Raw genomic sequence first — 20,162 nt, 5'->3', positions numbered from 1 at the left:
GTGCGCATAGAGATTCTAGGAGATCTAGGACTCATGGCAGGCCACAGTTCGAACATGAGTCAGCAGTGTAATGCTGCAGCAATAAAGGCCAATGTGAATTTAGTCTACATCAGTTGATGTATATTTTCTAGTTCAACAGAAGTACCGTATATACTCGACTATAAGTTGAGAAATGTATGCCCCAAAATTGCCTCTAAAATGTTGGGATAGACTTATAGAAGGGTCAACTGATTGGCAGTGCTTAGAAGCATCCCCAAGCAAGCAAGCCTGCCACCCTAATCTCCCTTGAAGACCAATTCCTTCCCTGCTCCACTCTGTTTCCCAAGCCTTGGCTTCCTAGTGCAAAAACTCCCCATTTCAAAGCACTCTCGTCTCTCTCTGTTCCGTTTTGCTAGCCTTGGCTTTCTAGCAGAAACACTCCCCATTCTATTTTGCTCCGTTTTGAAAGCCTTGGCTTGCCAAAGAAAAACATCTTCATTTAAATCCAGTTTGCTCCGTTTTGAAAGCCTTGGCTTGCCAAAGAAAAAACTCTCCATTTAAATTCAATTCCTTCTTCTTTGCTCCCTTTTGCAAGCCTTGGCTTCCCAAGGAAAAACCTCTTCATTTGAATGCAATTGCCTTTCTTTTGCTACTTTTTGCAAGACCTGACTTCCCAAAGAAACACTTCTCCATTGAAATCCAATTGCTTCTATTTATTTTTGCAAAACCTGGTTTCCCAAAAACCTCTCCATTTAAGTCCAGTTGCTTCTCTTTTGCTACTTTTTGCAAGACCTGGCTTCCCAAAGAAACACCTCTCCATTTAAATCCACTTGCTTCTCTTTTTGCTCCCTTTTGCAAAACCTGGCCTCAGGGAAAACCTCTCTATTTAAATCCAGTTGCTTCCTTTCTCAATCCATTGTTAAAAGTAAACCTCTCCTCCAGCACCTGAGAGTTGACTGGGAGAGGTCCAGAGAAGGAGGGACGTAAGTGGTATTTCCCCCTTTCCATCCTTCTTTATAGAAATCTTACCCTCGACTTATCCACGGGTCATATCAAAATCCAGGATTTGGACCCTGAAACCTTCCCTCGACTTATACATGAGGTCGACTTATACATGAGTATATACGGTAATCGTGCCGCTGTATTCTGCTTTAGGCTGGCCTCACTTGCAATACTGTCTCTGCTTTTGGATAGCAAAATTCAAAAAGGAAGTTGGCAAGCTGGAGCATGTCCAACAGAGAGTGACCAAAGTTATAAAGGGTCTTGAAAACATAAAGCCCTATGAGGAATGACTTAGGGAGCTGGGGCTGTTTAGCCTGAAGAAGAGAAGGTTAAGGGGTGATATGAGAGCCCTGTTTAAATACTTGAAGGGATGTCATATTGAGGAGGGAGCAAGCCTGTTCTCCTCTGCTCCAGAGGATAGGATTGAAACAATGGATGCAAGCTACAAGAAAAGAGATTCCACCTCAACATTAGGAGGAACTTCTTGACAGTAAGAACTGTTAGACAATGGAACACCTTCCTTGGATTGTAGTGGAGTGTCCTTCTTTGGAGGTCTTTATACAGAGACTGGATACCCATTTGTCAGAGATGCTTTGATTGTGAGCTCTTGCAAGGCAGGGACTGCATGGTTGTGAGTTTCTGCATGGCAGGATTTGATTGAGAGTTACTGCATGACGGGTTGGACTATATGGCCCTTGTGGCCTCTTCCAACTATGATTCTACAATTCTAAATAAGTAAAATAATACACCCAAAAGGATGGAGGGGGAAGAGTAACTAGCAGATAAAAACATCTTCCACTTCAACCCATGAAGGCAGTTTCAATTTCCATTGAAGGGCAAATGTAACAGTCTGAATTTTACCTGGCAACTGGAAGAAGCCAATGGCCTGGGGATGAGAATGGGGGAGGGGACAGGAGAGCTCAGGGATGTCTCAGTCCTTGGTCCCTTCACTCCTGTGAGCAACTCTGCCTGGGGAGAAGAGACCCTGAACAGCAAGGAGGCCCCTGCAGAAAAGGCCTGGCAGAGGAAGGGGCTTGGTGGAATATCTTCTTTGCTGCTATCTCTCCCAGAATGGAGGACATTTTACAATTCCTCCCAGATTCCCAGATATAAGGTTATAATATAGGATCTGTCCAGGAGATGGAGGATGTCTGGCACCTGGTCTCAGTCCAATCAAACTTTACAGAAGACTGAGAATCGCACAGCCTTTGACTTCATAATATTATGCTCCCCTAATTTCTGGAAGCCTGGATGAAGCTTGGGGACTTGTTTGCAGATACAGTTTGATTATAGATCTTTTTTTCCTGAACTTCCTACCACCTTTTCAAATATCTGCAACTAACCTCATTCTTGGGCCAGCAACTACAGAGATGAGAGACTGCAACACTACAGGTATGGATCCATGTAGCAACCCATATATGACTGGTCGGACAGATGATCTTCCAATGGAAGAAGTACTAGCAATTCTCAGGAGAGAAGACCTAGATGAAAGTAAAGTTATTTCATTACCACCAGTGCTACCAAAGGGTGAGGATGTGTTTGTTTACTGTTCTTCCTCTCCTGTTCCTAAATATGAGCATGATTATCATTTTGACCAGTACAGATGGGCAGCAAAGGGGTCAAATTTCCACCAGAAGAGGTTGCACCCCCCAGCTGTATTGAAAAGATACTACTATCTAAAGGACCCAAATGGATCCAGGAAAGACTTGCTGCATGGTTTCAAGAAACATATATACTGCCTCAGGGAGTGCACAGAGCCAAGAAAATTATATATTATCCACTATTTGGGTGATGAAACATTGCACCAACCTTCCATTCATGGTAACAGGAAGCATTCAAAGAAGCCTTTTACTGGCACTATGAAGCAAACTTTAGAAAAAATAGACATGGAATTAAAGTCACACAAAAACCCATTGAAAGCCTATAAAGATTTACAAACAATTGCATCATTGGGCAGTTCTCACAGACATATGGCCACTGATCGTCCACGTGATTTGAAACAGGTTCAAAATGCATTATACAAACTCAAGCAGAAGGAAAGAATTAGCAATGATGAGATATTCAGCCTTGTGGAACTCTCATACCATCTTGAAAATTTTATCATGAAGTTCACCCTAATTCCCAATCTCATAGTTTCCTTTGGACATCCTGATATCATTGCAAAGGCAAAAGCTCTCCTCTCACTCTCATGTGAAGATGCATCCTTGCCACAACTTGTGTCCTATGACACAACTTTCAAACTACGTGATTTCTATTTATCTCCCATAGTGATAAGAAACATTGTTCTACAAGAAGATCCAATACTCCCTGTTGCATTTCTCCTACATACCAAGAGATTCATGGCATACCATGCTGATTTTTTGTGTGAAATACTTTCCAAACTGGGAACAGACAAAATGGAAAAAATACCATTTGTAACAGACCAAGAAAGAGGTATTGTTCAACCTTTGGCAGAGAAATTCCCACAGATTCCAAGGGTATATTGCAGAAATCATATCCTCAGAGATGTGAGGATGTGGGTAAAGGCTCATGGTGAGAAAAAAGATGACTTGACGGTTTTAAAAAACCATGTGACAGAAATGCTAAATTCATCATCTCAAAAGCAATATCAGTCAAAATATGAGGAATATAGTGTGCTGTGGAGTCAGCCATTTAAAGAATATTTTGATAAAGAACTGAATGATTGCATTCCCAAATATGCTGCAAAATTCCATGTTGAAAAATTTGCTGCATTCAGACGTGACCTAACTGCAACTAATAACATCAGCGAGAGCATGAACAAGATGATTAAGGATGAGATGGACTGGAAAGAAATACCAGTTGATGCTATGGTACTCACAATGTACTATATGCAAACATATTTTCTCTATGAGTTCAAACGAGCATATTGTGGACTGGGAAATTATTCTCTAAAAAAGCAATTCTTACACCTACAGAAATCACCCTTGGACACAGATTTCCCTTTATTTTACCCTCTTGAAACAATTATTGAAAACATAAAATCCACTCAAGATCAGAACCCTCCCAGGACAGGTATGAAAAAGTCAAAGAATTATCGCGTGAGCCAGACATCTCTAGCTAAGCTGTGCAAGGACTCTGGAGCAGTCAGTCTCTGCTATCAGTCAGGCACCTTCAATGTCCGTGATGTTCGCAGTAGGAAAATGCAAGCAGTTACACTTTTTCTACCACCTGCACACTGTTCCTGCACCAGTACAGGGAAATGTTATCATATTATTACTGCTCAAATGTGAGTTTGTTACGGGGCCTTTGGGTTGGAAAGCGGGTCAAATGGACGCGTTTGCAGAGGCTCCGCAAACTCGTCCGTGGGGTGCGGGTAAAGCTGCTTCAAATCACCAGCAAAAGCAGCAGAATAGTCCATAAGGAGTGGACTTCGGAGGGGGCTCATATATCCCCACCAATACCTTCGGCATTTGACTCTGGACGAAGGTAGGGGAGCAGCCATCCACAACCGCACTACTCCGCAGCGGGTAAAACCGCGAAGACCCGCCACCAATTTTCTACTCAAGATACGAGGAGAAGCTTTTAATGGGCCTGGGGGTTCCCTAGTCCCTAATTGGCTGGAAGTTGACTATATGCTGACGCTCAGCTAGCTCCAGAATGGAACTCTGCGCACACAAATAATATTAAGTTATTTCATAGACTGGAGGAAAAAGGGGATCCCAGCAGACTTAAAAGACTGAACAAAGAATTACTTCAGAAGCACTTAGAAGCAGTGGTAACAGTAAGCAAGTTTGCTCTATCTCTCCTTTGTTTTCTTTATGATACCTACTCTACTATAGAAGGAATAACAACAGTAAGAACAAGGATTTGATTCAAAATTACCTGTGAGCAACTCCTTTGTGTGATTGGGGCTTCTCAGCTTCTCTGCGTTTGTGTGAGGCTACAGGAAGCTGGGCAGGAGAGCAAGCACAAGGAGCACAGGAAGCAAATGCTTGGCATGCTGGGAAGTGTAGTCCTATAATCCTAGCAGTGGAGTAATATTGTAAAAGCATAAATACTTTGATATTACAAAGGATAAATAAAACTATTAAGATACCAAGATTTAACCAAGGATTATTATAGATACCATAGCACATTGTTACACATTTATTCTTATTATTTGAAGCCGGTTGGGTTTAATTTGAAGCATAAGACTATTATGGACACTCGGAAGAAAACCCAGCTTCAGGCGCAAAGTGCAAAAATGAGTGCGAATCCGCCAAGAAGAACACCTATTGATCAACAATCATCTCACTTCTCACCTGAAAACTTTTCTTTATACTTTGAAGATATTCGTAGAATAACATCTCAACTCAGCCAACAAATGGAAAATTTAAATAAAGAAAATAAACTTTTTAAAGTTGAGATAAAGAAAGAGCTATGGGATGATCTGAAGGAAATTAATAGTACAGTTGAAAAAATATCCTCAGACTTGAAAAATATGAAAGATAAGATTGATAATTTGGAAGATAAACAACTAGATGCTCAAGAAGAAATTGAAGAAATTAAAGTAAGGCAAAATTATTATGAAGAAGAACAATTGATCAGAGATGCTAAAGTAAGGGGAAAATGTATTAAGATTCGAGGTCTTGCGGGAAAAGAAGGTGAAAATTTATACAATAGGATAATCCCAGAACTGGCAAAATTTTTACAAACTGAAGAACATTTTTGCTTGATGGAAACAGACAAAATGTTCAGATTGAACTCGAAGATTGCTAAACAGCAAAAAATAGCCAGAGATATTGTGATCTATTTTTTGCGGAAAGAAATGCGAGACCATATCCTGAGAATTCATAGAGCGAATCCACTTAAAATCGACGGTCAAGAGGTACTTTTGTTTAAGGACGTTCCTGTTCAAATTTTGCAAAGACGTAAAGAGTATAAGTTTTTGACTAACGACCTCCAAATGAACAATATTCCTTATCGTTAGATAATTCTGGAAGGGATTATTTTCTGGTATAAAAAGAAAAAGATTGAATTGAGAACAGTTCAACAAGCGAGGTTCTTTTGGGAAAAATATATGAAAGATAAAAAAAAAAAGCTAAGAAGTCAGAGGCAAAAAACCAGAACATCCTTGAGTCGGAACCGGGAGAAAAAGGATACAAGGCTTCTGTGCATAATATTCCTGCTCATTCTGCTGACTCTTTATTTGCCTCTAAGAACTTAAATAATGATCCCTTTGATATGCCAATGATATCATTTGATAATGGCTCGCTCAACAAAACTCCAGCAGAAGAAGGAAATAAAAGTCTAGAAGAGGATTCAGTCATCGGCTTGTATGATCTTGGCCTTAATCAAGATGAGGACTGAAAAACTCAAATTTGTGACCTGGAATGTGAAAGGTATAAATAGAGTGATTAAGAGGAAAAAATATTTTTGTACCTACAGAAACAAAAATGTGATATATGCTGTGTGCAGGAAACTCATATTTGAAAATCTGATTTAAATTTCCTTAAGAATGCTAAACTTGGCCAGTGCTTTCCGGGTGGCTCGGATAAGAAAAAGAAAGGGGTTGCCTTATATGTTAAACATAATATATCATCACAGGAGGTCTTGAATGACCCAAATGGGCATTTCGTAGCGGTTCTATCTCAGATTCAAAATAAAAAAATACTAATTGTAGGAGTCTACGCCCCTAATGAGAAAAAAGACAGGTTCTATGTGAAATTATTAAATAAAATCAGAGAAATCCCATTCGATAACATAGTTGCTTTAGGGGACTGGAATGGGGTAATTAACCCCTCCCTAGATAGATTCTCTGATAAAAACATTAAAAGTTCACAAGGTAAGCTACCTAAGTCTTTTTTTGATCTGTTGAAATTTTGTGGAATGGAAGATGGATGGAGAATAAAATACAACAAGGCTAAAAGCTATACTTTCTTCTCAGAAGTACACCACTCTTGGGCAAGGTTAGACATGTTTTTGGTATCAAAGGATCTTTGCCCTAATATAAAAGAGATAGAAACTCTATCCAAAGTGATGTCAGATCATAATCCTATAATTATGACACTGTCGATAGGACATAAAACATGGGATTGGAAGTTAAATAATTTACTTCTAAAAATGATAAAATAGTTCAGGAAGCTAAAGTCACACTGATTAATTTCTTTAAGGAAAATCTAGACACAGATACTAATATGAATATAATCTGGGACGCCTCTAAGGCAGTAATGCGGGGGGTTTTTATACAAAAAGGATCAGAATTGGGGGGAAACCAACAGAAAAAACTTAAGGAATTACAAGATAAACTAAATGTAAATGAAACATTACTCTTGAAATCCCCAAAAAATAAACATCTACAAGATGAGATCAAATATATTCAGAAACAAATCTCTATCCTATTAGTGGATGAAGTAAATAAGAAAACTAGGAGGGTCCGACAAAGATACTTTGAACATGCTAATAAAACTGGTAAACTTTTGGCATTCCAATTAAGAGAAAAAACACAAAAAAATAGTATTAATTCCATTCAAATAGAGGGTATAAATTACTCTGATCAACGTAACATTAAAAATGCCTTCGCCAAATTTTATTTGGGGTTATTTAAAAAAGACGATATCAATAATGAACAAATAGAAAAATTTCTACATAACAGAACTTTGAAGATGCTGACTGAAGAACAAAAACAAATGTTAGACAGAGATATCACAGCACAAGAATTAGCGGAGGCGATCAAAATGAATAAAAGTGGGAAAACAACCGGCCCAGATGGGTTCCCTTCAGAGTATTACAAAATATTTAAAGATGTTTTGGAAACTCACCTGCTTAAAGTCCTAAATAATATTTGGCATGATAATTTACCAAAATCATGGTTGAACTCAGATACGATAGTAATTCCTAAGGCAGAAAAGGATCCATCTAATATCTCTAACTATAGACTGATCGCTCTATTAAACACTGATTATAAACTATTTACACATATTATGGCTTTCAGACTTAAAAAAATTCTTTCAGATTTAATTAATCCAGATCAATGTGGTTTTTTGCCTAACAGGAGACTAGAGGAAAACATAAAGCACATAGTAGATATTCTAGAATATCATGGTAAAAGGGTGGATAAAAAATTAGCCTTGATTTTCATAGATTTCCAAAAGGCCTTTGACAGCGTCAATTGGGCATTCATGAAAGCGTTAATTAAAAAGATGAACATGGGCAATAAATTTCAAAATTGGATAAACAAAATATATCAGCCACAAACTACAAAATTAATAATAAATATAACGAAAAAACGCCCTTTGTCACCGTTACTTTTTATAATTACTTTGGAAGTTCTTAATAACATGATAAGAGAAGATATAGGAATTACAGGGATCAAAGTGAAAAAAGATTATTTTAAACTGAGGGCATATGCAGATGACTTGGTCATCTCATTATCGAACCCATTGAATGATATTCAACATCTTATTGAAATTCTCGAACAATTTGGTTCGGTATCAGGAATGAAGATTAAAAAGGAAAAAACTTCCATGTTGATAATGAATATGTCAAAGCAAGAGGTAGATGAGCTGAAGTTAAAAACTTCTTTTCAAATTAAGGATAAGATTAGATACTTGGGTATTGAGATTACGATAAAAAATATTGATCTTTTCAAAAATAATTATGAAAAAACATGGAACGCTATTAAAAAAGACATGGAGAAATGGAATAAGATCGGAATCTCTTGGTTAGGCAGAATCTCTACTATTAAAATGAATATCCTGCCTAGAATGATGTTTCTTTTCCAAAATATCCCAATATAAATTAATGAAAAATCCTTTAAAACATGGCAAAGAGATATTAGTAAATTCATATGGGGAGGGAAGAAGCCTAGAGTGAGATTCAAGGATATGTAGGACTTCTCCAAACAAGGTGGATTGGCAGTTCCAGATCTCAAAATTTATTTTCACGCATGCTGCTTTGAATGGATCAGTGACTGGTGTAATCTTGAAAATAGAAGCTTGTTAAACTTGGAGGGACATAAAATCAGTTTTGGCTGGCACACGTATCTATTTTATGATAAATTAAAAGCAAATCGTGATTTCGAGAACCACTGCATTAGGAAGGCCCTCATTAAAGTATGGCATCGGTATCAGCCAAGATTGTTTAATAAAATACCCTTATGGGTTTCTGTAAATGAAGCTTTTTATAAAAACCAAGAATTTATACCGGAGAAATTGATTAATTATAAACAACTATTGATTATGAATGGTGAGACTCAAAAATTGAGACTAAAAACACATGAAGAGCTTATTCAGGAGGGAAGGGCAATTTCCATCTCTCCTTAAATTGGCCATTGTAAAACCTCTATTAAAAAAGCCCTCCCTCGACCCCCTGGTGTATAATAATTATCGGCCAGTTTCACTGCTGCCATTCTTGGGGAAGGTGATCAAGAGGGCGGTTGCACTCCAGCTTCAGGCGGTCTTGGATGAAACGGATTATCTGGACCCATTTCAAACTGGCTTTCGGGCGGGTTACGGGGTTGAGACGGCCATGGTCACCTTGGTCGATGATCTCCGTCTGGGCATCGACAGGGGAAGCGTGTCCCTGCTGGTGCTCTTGGACATCTCAGTGGCTTTCGATACCATAGACCATGGTATCCTTCTGGGGCGCCTGGCAGAGGTGGGTATCGGGGGCACTGCGCTTCAGTGGTTCCGGTCCTACCTCTCTGGGAGGTCCCAGATGGTGCAGCTGGGAGACGTGTGCTCCGACGAGAGGGCCCTTAAAACTGGGGTCCCTCAAGGAGCCATTCTGTCTCCCATGCTATTTAACATTTACATGAAACCGCTGGGAGAGATCATCCGGAGACATGGGGCGCGGGGTTATCAGTACGCTGATGACACCCAAATAATCTTCTCTATGTCTCCGACTGATGCAGTGACTGAGGATGGCGTCTCTCCTCTCGTGGCCTGCCTGGAGTCAGTAATGGGCTGGATGAGGGAAAACCGACTCAGTCTGAATCCAGAGAAAACGGAGGTACTCGTGATAGGTTCCCCTGGTCCAGGAATGGCGGTGGTTCCACCCATCCTGAACGGGGTCACGCTCCCTGTGAAGGACTCCGTGCGCAGTCTGGGGGTGCTTCTTGACTCGTCCCTTCACCTGACTGCTCAGGTGAATGCGACGGTCAAGAGCACCTGTCATCAGCTTCGGCTTATTCGCCAGCTGCGCCCATACCTGGCCCAGAGGGACCTTGAAACTGTGGTACATGCTCTGGTAACCTCGAGACTGGATTTCTGCAATGTACTCTACATGGGGCAACCCTTGTACCAAACCCGGAAGCTACAAATGGTACAAAATATGGCAGCCAGGCTGGTCACTGGCACCTCCAGGGCCAGCCACATTACACCGGTGCTAAAAGATCTGCACTGGCTGCCCATCCGCTTCCGGGCGCAATATAAGGTGTTGGTAATGACCTATAAAGCCCTAAATGGCTTGGGCCCAGGATACCTGAAGGACCGCCTCTCCCCATATATTCCGTCCCGCACCCTCAGAACATCTGGGCAGCAACTACTTAGGGTTCCCGGGGCTAGGCTTGTCTCCACGACTAGGAAGACTTTTTCCATCGCCGCCCCGGCCCTTTGGAATACGCTGCCCATAGAGCTCCGCTCGGCCACCTCCCTGGCCCAATTCAAAAAGGATTTGAAGACCTTCCTTTTTGGCAACGCATTCCCCGATTAAGTTGTCCTACGGACCTCCTTCCGCCACACCGGCAAGAGGACCGGCTAACTCGGGGCTTTTTGTTTTTATTGTAATGTTTTTAATGTTGTATGTATGCTGTTTTTAAATGATGTAAACCGCCCTGATCTGAGGAAGGGCGGTATATAAATAAAATTATTATTATTATTATTATTATTATTATTATTATTATTATATTTGATTAGCTGGTTTACTTATAGACAAATTAAGGAGAGATATATCAAAGACAAAAACGCCACTGGCATAGAGGTAGCTGGGTCAATATTGGAAGACATCTTATTCTCAAAAAAAAAACCCCTAAAAAAATTGCTAGACTATATCAGGCTTTATTATCTTTAGAGATGGAAGAAGATCATATAAACAACTCAATGATTAAATGGGCTCAAGATTTGCAACATAATATCCCTCTAAGCCAATGGGAGAAAAATTGGAAAATAAGAATTAAATATACTGCAAGCTACGCTCTCAGCAAAAATTATTTTAAGATGCAATTTCTTTGGTATTTAACTCCTTAAAATTAGCCAAAATTTATTCCAATGTAAACCCAAACTGTTGGAAATGTAATAATGCTCCTGGCTCTTTTTTCCACATTTGGTGGAATTGTTACTATGCAAATAGCTATTGGAAACAGATACATAAGTGTTTGCAGCAAATCTTAAGTTATAAATTTCATATGTATCCAGAATTTTATCTACTGGGTATGGTAAAGGATGACATTTTAGAGAAAATATTTGGAAGACTTTTATTTGACCTCAGCTGCGAGGATAATTTATGCCGGTAACTGGAAAAGTAAAGGATATATTGATTATAATAAGTGGCCATTAAAAGTACTAGACCTCTCAGAAATTACCTGTAGATTAAGAGGACTTGATTGGGAAACCTGTAAAGAAAACTGGAAACCATTCATTAGCTTTTTGGAAAAAGAAAAGCAAATTAAATGTTCGATTGATTGACTCTCATAGGATCTTGGTATTACTCCATGTGTTAAAGATTTAAGAATTTATTATTTACGTAATCTAAATTGTGAATGCTTCTTTAGGAGAATTAGAGAATATTTTTGCAATCCTTTTTTTCCCTTTTTTTCCTGCAGTAATCGATATGATTATATAACTTGCTGAAGATCCCAAGAATACACTTATAAAAACTCTTCACTTTTATTTTTAATCATATCTTTTTTTAAAAAAAATTTTTTTAATTTTATTTATTACAAATAAAGTACACATACATAACATGTAACATATAACATATAACATAAACCAATAACATTCATCTCTATCGTCCCCTTCCCTCCCCCCTCCCCCTCCCCTAGACTTAAAATTCCTTCCATACTCCTCTTCATACATTCCCTAGACTAGACAACACAAAACTGACTTCCTTGGTCTGAACCCTTACCGTTTATTTTATTGACTCTAATTGTCTATCTTTTTGTTAGCCGTAACTGATTTTGTTTTGACTTCACCGATAACACTTTTGACTTTCCTGATCTTAATTCATTCTCCTTGTTTATATTACTTTCTTAAATGTTTCATTTTCTTTTAAACTGACTTACCTACGTAAGTCCCTTGTTAGATTTTGTCTTGTATGTTAGGCCATTTTCCCCTTATGTAACTATACAGTTTTTCCCAGACCTTTCTATCCTGCTTCCTTTTTTCTTTAGCTTCTGCATTTATGGCTAAGTTATCTCTTAATCCTTCAGAGATTATATCTATTTCCATCATTTCTAACAATTTGAGAATCCATTCTTCCAACATAATGTCTTCCTTTTTTTCCCAGTATTTTGCATACGTTAATCTGGCAGCTGTTAACATGTAGAAAATTATTTTGCCGAATCTTCTTTCTATCTCATCCTCCAACATATTTAATAACAAAATTTCAGGTTTGTGCTTTAACTCTATATCCAATATTTCTTTAATTCCTTTAACTATCATTTTCCAAAAATTTTCTGCATATACACAATTCCACCATAAATGATAAAACGTACCTTTCTCCCTTTGACATTTCCAACAATAGATTTGACCATTACCATAGATTCTACACAGTTTTTCTGGAGATAAATGCCATCTATACATAATTTTAACAAAATTTTCCTTTATATCCTCACTTACAGTATATTTCATTCTTTGTCCCCACGATATTTCCCGTTGTCTTAATTCCAATGATTTTTTACAGTCTATCGCCCATTTGATCATGTTTTCTTTAACTAGATCTCCTTCCATCTGGTAATCCAATAATGTCTTATAGAATCTTGATAGAGCAGCTGGTTTCTCTTTCAACATTATTTCTTCTAGTTTCGAGAGACTTTCTGTAATTTTCATTGTACTTTTATCCACTCTAAATCTAGCTTCCATTTGATAATATAGAAACCAATTACACTTAAAGCCTTCATCTTTAATCTGTTCTAAAGGTTTAATTGCAAATCCATTACCTGTTTTTGTTAATACATCTTTATACCTCAACCAATTTTCTTTTTTTTGTACATCAGTATTAAACAATGCTTCATGGGGGGATAACCAGAGGGGGATATCTGAACTGATCCATCTTTTATATATCTCCCATATTTTGTATAGGGAAGCTCTTATAAAATTATTTTTGAAGGCAGCATGTACTTTGGCTTTACCATAAAACATATAGGCGTGGTATCCAAATCTAAGATCATGACCCTCTAGTTTTAGTAATTTCTTATCTTCTAATCTAGCCCAAGCGCTTAACCATTCTAGAGTGCATGCTTCATAGTAAATTTTCACATTAGGAACTGCTAGCCCACCTCTATTTGTTGAATCTTGCATATAATTTTGTTTTATTCTTGGTTTCTTGCCATCCCAAATGTATTCTGAAATCTGTTTTTGCCACTCTACAAAAAGTTTGTCATTTTTTATCACAGGTATGGTACGAAACAGAAATAATATCTTGGGAATTTAATTCATTTTAACAGCTGCAATCCTTCCCAAGAGAGACAACTTCAGGTTTTTCCACTCTTTCATCTCCCTCTTCACTTCCTCCCATTTTTTTACGTAATTATTCCAAATTAAGTCTGCATTTTTATTTGTTATTATAATGCCTAGATATCTTGCTTTTTTAGTAATGTTAAATCCTGTCATATCCTTTAATTGTATCTCTTCTTCTCTCCTCATATTCTTGGTGATAACATTTGTTTTATCTAAATTTATCTTTAACCCTGAGATTTTTTCAAAGTCCTTAATATGATCTAACAAAACTGATATACAAGTGGTGGGATTTTCTATTGATACTGCAATGTCATCGGACTTTATAGAAATCACCCTTTATATTCACCCCCTTTATTTCTGGTTCTTGATTTATACGCCTGATGAAAATATCTAAAGTGATCACAAATAAAAGTGGGGAAAGGGGACAGCCTTGCCGTGTTCCCTTTTTTATTTCTATTGTTTTAGTTCTGCTTCCGTTGATTATTACCTTCGTTGTTTGTTTTCTATATATTGCATTTATCCATTGAAGGAACCCCACCCCTAGTCCTATCTGTTTTAGTATCATTTTCATTAAATTCCAGTCCAAATTGTCAAAGGCCTTTTCAAGATCCAATAGAACTAAGGCCATTTGTTTTTGATTATGAACTTCATAGTACTCTATTATGTTGATAATTTGTCTAATGTTATCTTTTAATTGCCTGTTGGGGATGAAGCCACATTGTTCTTTAGAAATTATCTTCTCTAATATTTTCTTAAGTCTGTTTGAAAGAATACTAGCAAATAGTTTATAATCTTCGTTCAGAAGAGAAATAGGTCTATAACTATTTATGTCTTCCTTGTTCTTTCCTTCCTTTAATATTAAACAGACATTGGCCTCTTCCCATATTCTAGGCATATTTCTTTCTTTGATGTTATTCATAGTTTGAGTTAAAGGATCCTTTATTTCATCTTGAAAGGTTTTGTAGAATTTGGAAGTAAAACCGTCGGGACCTGGGCTCTTATTATTTTTAAGATTCCTTATAGCTTTCTCTACTTCTTCTTTAGTAATTGGTTGATTTAATTGTTGACTAAGATCCTCTTCTATTCTGGGTAATTTGCATCTCTTTAAATATTCCTCCATATCTTTTAAAGTATTGAAAAAAGATTTCTTTAATTTTTTTTTTGTTCAGTAAAGGTCTTTCCATCTTTCCTAATTTTTGTTATCACATTCTTATCTCTCTCCTTTTTTAGCCTCCAGGCTAACCATTTCCCTACCTTATTTGCTCCCTTGAATTGCTTAGCTTTTAGTTTTTTCATACTTTTAATTATCTCTTCGGTGTTTTCTATAGAGTATTGTCTTTGTAAGATTTTTATTTCTTGTATAATTTTCTCCTTATCCTGATTAGAGCATATAATTAAGTCTGATTCCTTTCGCTTGATTTCCATTGTTATTTTACTTATTTTTTCCCTTCTTTTCTTTTGAATTTGTTTATGTTTTTGTATAAAGAACCCTCTAATAACTGCCTTTGCGGCATCCCACACTGTCTCCATTCCCACTTCTTTATGCATATTTTCACTGAAGTATTGTTTCAAAGCTTTCTTTGCTTCTTCAACTACTTTCTCATTATCCAGTAAATAATCCTGTAATCTCCAATTGTACTCACTTTCTATTATCTTTAATCTTAAACTTATTGGGTTATGGTCCGAGTGTGTTCTCGCCTGAATATCAACTTTTTTCACCTTTGTACAGAGTGTTGTCGAAACTAGGAAAAAAATCTATCCTGGCAAATGATTTATGTCTCTCAGAAAAGAAAGAAAAATCTTTGACATTTCCTTTTTTTATGCCTCCATATATCAATCAAATTCATTGAATTCATCAGATTAAAAAAAGTATTCGGTAATTTTCCTTGCCTTATCTTTATTCTTTTGCTTGTCAGTCTGTCCATCTGTGGGTCTAATACCCCACTGAAATCACCACATAATACAATATCTTTACCATTGTATTCCTGCATTAAATCTCCCAATCTCTTATAAAATTTTGCCTTCCTCTCTTGAGGGGCATATACTGCCACAAAAATTATTATTCTTCCTTGCACATTCACTTCTAACCCTAAAAAAAATCCATTAGTATCGTTAAAAATTTCCTTTGCTTCCAATTTTTTTGATACATATATCACAATTCCTCTCTTTTTTTCCTTATATGCTGAAATAAACTCCTTTCCTAGTTTAGGGTTCCTTAATATCCTTTTATCTTTCTCTCTTACATGCGTTTCCTGCAGTGTTACAATATCATACTTCAAACTGTTTAATTTATGAAAGATTTCCCTCCTTTTCTTCTTATCATTTAATCCCTTTACATTCCATGAGAAAAAACATAAATCCTTAAATTCTGTCATTGCAATTAGCCTTCTGTTGGCTAAATCTATTAGAATTCAAAAAAATCTAATAAGTCTTATATCCCTCCCTCCTCTGAGTTTTGTCCCTGTTCTCCTTCACTGCCGATTTCTTCTTCTTCTTCCCCTCCACTTCCCGTTGCTTTGTCTGGTGTTTTCTCCAAATCTTCATTTGGGTTCGTTTCTTCCTTTGTTTTGTTTGCGGATCTTAATTTTTCTTTGTAGTTTTTGGAGTCGTTTTTTCCGGTATTCTTCTTAATGTCCTTTTTGCACCTTTTCCAGAAATCTTTTGCTTTCTGAACAGAATTTAGTTTATACCATTTCTGTTTATACAATACTGACAGTCCATCAAGCTTCTCCCACCTGTAGATTATTCCATTCTCAGTTAACCAGATGGTTAAAAATTTGTACTCTTCTCTCCGCCTCAAAATCCTCTTGGGGATGTCCTTAAAGATTTTAAGTTCCTCTTCTTCCACCAGAAGTGGTTTTTTATAGCTTGTTTCCAATATCTGATCTTTTATCCTTTTTCTCAGAAAATAAATATCAATGTCTCGTGGCCAATCCTTTTCTTTGGCTATTACAGAATTCATTCTGAAGATTTTACTTACATCCCAGTGTAGTTCCTGTCTTGGAATTTCTGCATACTCTGCTAAAATAGGGATTAAACGATCATAAAGATTTTCTCCTTTTTCTTCTTTAAAACCTCTTACTTTCAGACAATTCTCCCTAACCTTCCAATCTTCCAAGGCTTTTTCATCAAGTCTTTTTTCCAATTCCTCTTTGTCTTTTTCCTTCATTTTTGCTACTTCTTCTGCAATAGACTCTGTTTTGTCTTCCAGGATTGTTATTCTTTGTTTGGCATTGTTCATATCTTTGGATATATCTTCTAAAGATTCCCGTAGTTCTGACATTTGGGATCTAAAGTCCTGTTTTAAGTCTGCTTTCAGCGCCTTAATCTCCCTCTTCATGTTCTGATCCATTTCTATCTGCATTTGTGTTTGCATTTTCCTTAATTCTTCCAGTAACGACATCTGGTCAAAGGACTGTCTCCTTTGGGGTTGTTTCTGCTGTTGTGTTGGTGCTGTAAAAGTTCTAGATGTCGCCATTCTTTACTTTCTCCTCAGTCCTTTTTATTTTCCCTTCAAAATATTCTCTAAGCTTCCCAGTTGCCTCTATATGACCTTTTTCCTTGACCAAAGCAATAATGTTTCACAGTCAGAGGCAATTCAAAACAACAATGTGTCAAGAGATTAGGGAAAGTTTATCTCTGCCTATGCGGATTGCAACTAATTACCTCCAGCTGATTCAGCTTTCTCCTGCTGCAACCCGATCCGTTCCTTGTTTAGCTTAAAGTCCCGGTCAGGAAAAAACAGAAAGGCAATAATATCAACAAAGTCTCCCAGATCTTTCGCCTCTTGTTTTATATTTTTAGTACAAAGCTTATCTGGTGACTATTTCTAATGGCCCTTATTTTTGGAGGATTCAAGCCCTTTGCGCTCTTTGGGATTTCTTTCTTTTACTTCTCTTAATCAGTTTCTCTTTTCCAACTCCTCGCTCCTCTTTCTCCTCCTCTCATCTTTGTTTATTTATTCTTACAGTCCTCTTGTTCTTACTGCTTGTGAAGCCTATTACTTCAGATAGATCTTCTCCGGTTGGGGTACAGCCCCAAGCTTCCACTTATTCTTGTTCTTAATAGTCAGGGCATTTTGCGTTGCGGTTTCCCCGCCGTTGCAGCTCTGCCTTGCTGGGGCTTTTCCCTGTGGCTCCAGTGCTATCTCTGGGTGGTCTCCCTTCTAACACCTCTCTTCCTCTCGGAGAACACCCCCAGCCTTGGAGCCTCTGCGGGTCCCACGGACACCTCTTTCCAAGAGGATTACTGTCACTCACCCCTTGTTGTTTTCAGGGGGGGGGGCGTCTGCTGTTCCCTTCACAAGTCAGAGCAGCGTTTCTCAGGAGTTCCTTTGAAACGCTGCTAACGCTTAGCCACGCCCACAGGAAGTATTTTTTAATCATATCTAAGGTGTCAGCAAAGTTCAATATCCTGAATGTAAAAGGGCTTTTGGAGTTAGCAAATGTAGAAGAATTCATTGCTTAAGATAGCATGCAGTAACTTCCAGGAAGGAAATTTTACTTTTGTTGTTTGTAATTGTCTGTATTGTATTAGTGTATGGGGTTTTCGTAGGTCATGGGGGAGAGGGTTGTACAGAGAGTGTGTCAATTAATTGTATAAAATGTATGTATGTTAGCTGTAATTGTCAATGGGAAGTATTGTCAATGTGTCAATGAGTTGCTCTGTCATATACTATATTGTATTGTATTGTATTGTGTGTTTTTTAATAATAAACTTTAATTTAAAAAAAAAACAAATGTCCGTTTGTTACATGGCACCAGTTGATAAGTGCGCTTATTCCCTATCGACACTTATGAGAAGAAAGAAAGGTAGATCAAAGAAAGCTGGAAGGAAACAACCCAGATCTACAGGGTAAGCCCAGCACCTGATTCCATTGTCAGTATGTCATACCATGAACATCTTCCTCCAGGTAACCACAAGATCCCTGACATAGTCCTCGATATTTCAGAAATTGAAGGAGCAGATTTCTCTGTGGCTGCACAAGAGGCTGGGTTAATAAAACATTCAACACCAAAAAAGGAAGTCACAGAACAACAGCAGGCTGCAACACACGGGAAACCATGGAATACAAAACCAAGCGTAAAAGACCATAAATATGTGACAAAACTACCAACCGTACTAAAGGAATCATTACACCCTGGAAAATGGGTATTAGATGAAGTTATTTATGAAGCTATTTCTAGTTTCATTTGCCAGCCCCAGTTAAATGATAAAATCCTGCTCTGCCCAACATACATATATAAAAGTGTTGCCTTAGGCAATGCAGATGTTTTCTACAGTTTTCTGCAGACAAATTTTGCTCTCAACAAAAACTTTCTTCTGGTACCATTTAACACAGATATTGCTGGTCCTGGCCAGCATTGGCTACTTGGGATTATAGTTTTTGCAACTCAAGAGGTAATTATCATTGATTCAATGAAAAACAAAGAAAGAACACAACAGCATGGACACATTCTTCTGTGCCTTGCGGTAGCCTGTTATCAGTTAGCATTGGTGACCTTGCAAAGAGACTTGAAAGAATGGAAGGTGTTTTTATGTGAGGATACACTACAACAAAAAATTTCCTATGACTGTGGAATACACACGATATTAAACGTATATGCAGTCATATGTGGTGAGGAATGCAGTAACATAGTAAGTGAGACAGCAAGGTCCTGGATAGGCATACAGGTAGCCAGGCACATGAACTGTGTTTGCAAGAACAGAAAGATAAGGAAGAGAAGGAATCCTGAGTAAACCCATATTCACAAAAAAATACTACAAATATCTTCGGATGTGGAGGTTGTGGAGACAGCATTGTCCACATATATATTACAGCTAACCGACAGAGAGGCAAGTCGGTGGTCAACATGTCCCCAAACTCCCTGTAAAGGAAACTTTGGACAAGGGGACACAATGGTTTTATGTTGCAGTTGTAGGACATGGTATCATATTCCTTTGTCAGACTACTACATTTGCAATCAATGCAATCCATGAAGATAAATTCATGCAGAGGTTCCTGTTCTGTGCTCATGTAGTGATGCAAGGGCATGGGAGGGAGACAGTGGTAATGGTAGGAAAAACAGACATGACCAAAGACAAAGTGTTTTGCACAAGGAAGGTTGTTAGTTAAAGTTGTCATAATTGTAACTCTAATGTGTTTCTCTGTTGAATAATATATTATTCTTTTAGAAAGATTTTCATCCCCCCTCACCTTGTCTGTGATTTATATTGTTTATTCATTTCAAATGTCTTTTATACTGCCTTTGGAGGTAAAACCATCTTAAGTCAGCTAAGAAAACAAAATAATAATAATAATAATAATAATGCTCATACAAAATACAATTCACTAACTATTACTTTCCCTTCTTCACATCTTTGCTCACTATCAAGTTCCAGCCTTGATCTCTAGCCAACTCCAACTCCCATGAGTTTCTTTGCTCTGTGTATGTAGGGAACTGGTACTGCATCAGTCTTACAAGAAAGCTGTGCTCCTGTCATAGAATGGGGTGGTCAAAAGAAGAAGTACTGGGCAGGTGGAAGAACTGGGACCCATCAGAGAGAAGGGTGGGACCACAGGTG

General features: G+C 37.7%; 1 long non-coding RNA gene across 1 annotated transcript in view; it reads right to left on the bottom strand.

Annotated features, from left to right (window-relative positions):
- LOC149319685 (uncharacterized) overlaps positions 1-4,893 on the bottom strand; it is a 54,797-nt gene extending 49,904 nt beyond the window's left edge. Inside the window, exon 1 of the long non-coding RNA XR_016279890.1 lies at positions 4,825-4,893. This is a non-coding gene — a long non-coding RNA (uncharacterized LOC149319685). The remainder of the gene's footprint in view (positions 1-4,824) is intronic.
- Positions 4,894-20,162: the final 15,269 nt, after the last annotated feature.

Source organism: Sceloporus occidentalis, unplaced genomic scaffold, assembly GCF_023333645.1.
Source record: "Sceloporus occidentalis isolate IW3139 unplaced genomic scaffold, rSceOcc1.0.p SCAF_2, whole genome shotgun sequence".
Taxonomy (NCBI): domain Eukaryota; kingdom Metazoa; phylum Chordata; class Lepidosauria; order Squamata; family Phrynosomatidae; genus Sceloporus; species Sceloporus occidentalis.
This window is presented reverse-complemented; position numbering and strand designations above follow the sequence as displayed.